Genomic DNA, 4,958 nt, shown 5'->3' with positions numbered 1-4,958 from the left:
ATTTGTGCATCAGCCCTGTGACGAACACAGACGCACTGAGCTGAAAACATAACTTCCTTGGCAGAGGTAATGACAGAAGCATGTTGGATTATACTTTCAGATGAAGTCATGACAATGAACACAATGATTGTCTGATAGTGAACATGATTCATGAAGGTTTGACAATATAAACATATAAGAACAACGCTGTTTCTCCAGTCTGTCTCTACAGTATTTTAGTATCACAAGAGTCAGGCCGAAGTATCTTAAAGGTAACAATGAGTTTGATAGATTTTCTAAACCAGGGGTAAAAGAAGGTATAGATCACTGGGTTTAGACAAGAGTTAAAATACAGCAGCCAGAGTGCAACAAGTGAGGATGAACTACTGTCTTCAATATCCTCACCTTTCAGGGATGGAGAGTAATATGGAAAAAAACACATTAGAAACACAACTACAACAATACCTAGAGTCCTGGCTGCTTTCATCTCAGATTTCTTAGCAGTTCCACCAACTGAACGCTGGAGTGTAACAGCTGCAATATGAGAGCGCATGGCTCGAGCCTGAGACACAGCCACCACAAACACTCTCATATACAGAACTATGATGACAGTAACGGGGCCAATAAAGGTAAAAACAAAGTCAATAGCTCCTGTGATATCGTTAAGAACAATTACACACTCTCCATAGCAGGAATTATATGAATCAGGTTGTCTCAGAAAGTCCTTGAAAATGAGACAATTATAGAGAAAAGAGCAAATCCAACACAGACAAACACAGACTTTTGTTCTGTTCAGATTAACTCTGGTGGTGTAACGTAGAGGGTCATAAATAGCCAAATAACGATCAATTGATATGAGCACCATGTTTCCAACTTAAGAAGATGTAATGATATAATTTACAACATAATACAGAGCACACATTAGGTCACCCAGGAACCAGCAAGCATCTGTTGAAATGATTCCAACAGGCATCAGCAGGAGGCCCACGAAGAAGTCTGAGACAGCCAGGGAGAGGATGAGGAGGTTGGTGGAGGTGTGGAGCTGCCTGGAGAGGAAGAATATCATCACGTATGAGATTATCATCAATAGTAGCTTGTTAGTAACAGCAGTAGAACAAAGGACATTCTTATTGTCATGAAATTATTCAAAATGTTATGTCACACAACATCATGTTTGAATACTTAATATTTCAAAAGAGATTTAATATTAACTAAAACATTCATATGTAAAAGAAGACATGTAGGCCTAATTATTTTAAACATCTAATATGAAAATATATAATCTTAGGCTGAAAGTATGTCTCTGCCTGAAGTGGGAGATAGAGATGATGGCCAGCAGGTTGAGAGCTACAGTGAGGAGAGAGATGAAGGATAGCAGGGTGTGACCGAGCATGGCATCTGACTGAGCTGGCATGGGTTTCCTGCAGGAATTGTTGAGTTGTGGAAAGCAGAGTTCAGCTCCTTCTGAAGTCTCCATCTGCAGAGGGAGGTGGTGAGAAGCTGCTGAGTTCTGGCAAAGGTGACAAACCGAGCTGAAAACATAGTTTTCAGCTCGGTTTGTTTGTCAGTTTGTCACAGGGCTGTAAAATAGTCAATTTCACGATATGCCTTTTGTGCTCTAATATGTATACATTGTAGATAAGTTTGTTTCAGTTATATTTCCACTGTGCTAGCAGAAGGTTCTAAACTGTATAACAACTCATTTTGGGAGTAGGTTTTGTTTGCATTAGTGCAGTTTCAGTAATATGATTTATACACGCACAACTACATTGCGCGTTGTTTCTGTTTTGTATCAAGTGCTGACAGCTGTGTGACTCTTCCACATCTCCCCTCTCTACTCACTGTCTTTTAAAATGCATGAACACAGATACACAGTTTGTCTCCTCACCCAGACTGGCTTACATTCTGTATGATGATTGAACCTTTTTTAAGCAGAGAATAAATACTCCAAAGACAATTGTTCTCTCAATAACGTTTATTTCAGTATTATAGACTTCACTAGTAATTTGTATGAAGACTTAACAAAGCCTTCCGCAACAGCTGATGAACTAATTGTTTTTCACTTGTGTTGACTTTGTGTCAGGGCTTTTGTGCAGCATTCATGTAGTGTCAGTATAATCTGAAACATTAGTTCCCACTGTGGCAGTCCCACTTCATGTCAATAGTTGAGTGTTTTAGCTCAGTGACAGTGGATACTTTTGCTTTGGGAGCTTAGTGTAAGATTAGTAATAGAGTACAGTACATTCATTGTGTTTCTTAGCAACATAAAAGGTATTTATCAGCAGGCAGGTAACAGGCAGACAGAAAACAGCATTGAAACTTTGATGATCTGACAACTGAACAAAAGACATTTCAGCAGGTTACATTGTAGATATGACACTGACAACGGACAGCAGAGGGAGACAGTGTCAGTCTCACAGATATTATAAATGCACATACAGTAGATCCCACACTGTAAAGATCAAATTATTTGGATAAAATAGAATAACATATTCTGGATAGACGCTGACCTTAGTCTCATTTTAGACATTTTAGTCAGGTACAGTTTTTATTGAGACATACGTAGGTCGACAGCTACTGAGCTGTACTAACAATCATCAATGTCTGCAGCAGGAATTAGTCCCAATATAGACGAACACAGATAACTCTTCTCCCGTTCACAGGGATGTTGTGAGACAATGAACTAGAACAAAAGCATCCTGTAATCACTGTCTGAAGGTGGACTGGTGATATTGCAAACATGTGAGTGAGGGTGTGGAGCTGCCAGAAACAAAACAAACGCATCTCATGTCATTTATTTGAAAGGAAACCTTCCAGCTGTCAAACTTAAACATACAAATGTAAATATAGCAGGTGCACACACATGGCCACAGTTCCATATTCTACTTGTTTATGCATATTTCCTTTTAATGATTTTTCATTAAAGTACCTCAAACTGCATTTATTGATAATTACAGCATGAAGTTAAAGTCAATCAAAGCCTTGTCAGCCAAGTTCACAGAAGAATGACTCTTTGAATGACACTTGAACAGCTTTTAAGGGAATTAAATCAGTTGTGGTGTGTGTGAACATAACTCTGACAACTGGAGCACACAGACATTAATAAATCAAAGTAATATCTACATTTATAAAAGATATCTTGATGATATTTTGCGTCTCTAAAAATGTAATGTCATGCTAGCTTGTGATGCTACATTGACTGTTCACAGAGCTATGTGTTCTTCACTGGACAACGTTACAGATGTAGTAACTGATTTACACATTACTAAAGTCTTTACTATCAGACATTTCTTAAGTTTAAGTGATGCAACCTGATTTAGAAAATGACTAGTTTCAAACTATAGAAGAACTTACAAAGAACTATGTTGCATCATGTGTTGATGTGTGGACTTTACATCATATGTTTACATTGGATAATGGAGGCTTCTCTTTACACCTCTGATTGGAATTATCCCTCTGAGATTAGAGTTTGCAAAGAATACAAAAAGGTGTGAATCCTTAACGAGAGAAATTCACAAGAGAGCAATAACTATACGTGGATGTTTGTTGTGTTTGACACAAATCCTTTCTAATGGGCATCATTAGTCAGGTAGAAAGTGTGTGTGTGTGTGTGTGTGTGTGTGTGTGTGTGTGTGTGTGTGTGTGTGTGAGTGTGTGTGTGTGTGTCTGTGTGTGTGTGTGTGTGTGTGTGTGTGTGTGTGTGTGTGTGTGTGTGTGTGTGTGTGTGTGTGTGTGTGTGAAAGAGAGAGAGATGGATAGAAAAGCATATTGTAGGATACAAATTATTATTATGTGTGAGATTCTTGAGAAAAGTTAGGAATTATTTGTCTTGTCCACCTAAACAAGACCAAGTTCATGATATATTGAGAAGGAGCTGGTTGTACTGTGTGCAAGGAGCCATCAGGATACTTCACACAAAGGGCACAACATCCCTCAACAAAGTCAAAGCTCTACAAGCAAGTAGAGGTTCGACAATCGGCCGGATCTTCCTTTCGAGTACCATGGCATAAGCTTTCCCAGGGAAGTTAAGCAGTGTGATACCCCGATACTTGGAGCCCACCCTCTGTCGCTGACCTCTACGAAACACTGATGAGACATGTCCGCCAGAAACAACAAAGTCCAGAACCTTCAACATTTCAGAACAAATCTCATCCCCACCTGGTGCTGTGATATGGGGCTTTGGGTGAAGCTTCCCAAGAATCTTCCAACTCTGCGTTCTCCACAGACGATATGTTGGTGGTGTTTAGGAGTTTCATTAAAGTGTTGCTTCCACTGCCTGACAATATCATTGAGGCCAAAAGAAAGTCCATCTCTGTGTCCTTCCCAGACCCCTTCCTGTCTCTCTTCTCTGTTTCAGAAGACCCCTGGGCCAACCAAGCAAGTTGTCAGGTCGGCTTCAATGACGTTCTGACCAGAACTCCCAGGAACTGCCTCCACAGTGCAAGTTTTCAACATGCCACATTTCTTTTCCATGTCCCCAACTTGCGCCAACATGCATGAGAATTTTGTCGTCGGAGTTAAAGACTTCAAAGACAGAGGCCTCCCTCAAACATTCCCAGTTCAACCTCTGACACTTCTGGTTTTACCAAGTTCCTCCAACTGTTTCATTCACCACCTGATCCAACTCATCACCAGGTGAAGGTCAGTTGACAGCGCTGCTCCTCTCTTAACCTGAGTCCAGGACATACGGCCGTAGATTTAATGATAAGATCACAAAGTTGACCATCTAATACAAAAGGTACCATGACACATTGTTTTGTATCTGTTCTGTGTACTCGAGCACGGTGGATTTTATAAGAAACTGTGAGGTTAAAGTCCCAACTTCTAGATGTAATTTGAATGTGTTTATCTCCACATTAGAATATCAATGTAGGAACTTGTATGCCATTTTAATATATGACTGAAGACTTTGACCCATACACATTAGCAGACATCAGGTGAAGTTGTTCCAGGCACGTAATCCAGCCATTTTGTATGTG

The 4,958-nt window shown here is 39.9% G+C and overlaps 1 pseudogene; it reads right to left on the bottom strand.

Annotated features, from left to right (window-relative positions):
* Nucleotides 1-205: 205 nt before the first annotated feature.
* LOC115026712 (trace amine-associated receptor 13c-like) lies at nt 206-1,456 on the bottom strand (annotated as a pseudogene).
* Nucleotides 1,457-4,958: the final 3,502 nt, after the last annotated feature.

This window comes from Cottoperca gobio, chromosome 21 (assembly GCF_900634415.1).
Source record: "Cottoperca gobio chromosome 21, fCotGob3.1, whole genome shotgun sequence".
NCBI lineage: Eukaryota > Metazoa > Chordata > Actinopteri > Perciformes > Bovichtidae > Cottoperca > Cottoperca gobio.
This window is presented reverse-complemented; position numbering and strand designations above follow the sequence as displayed.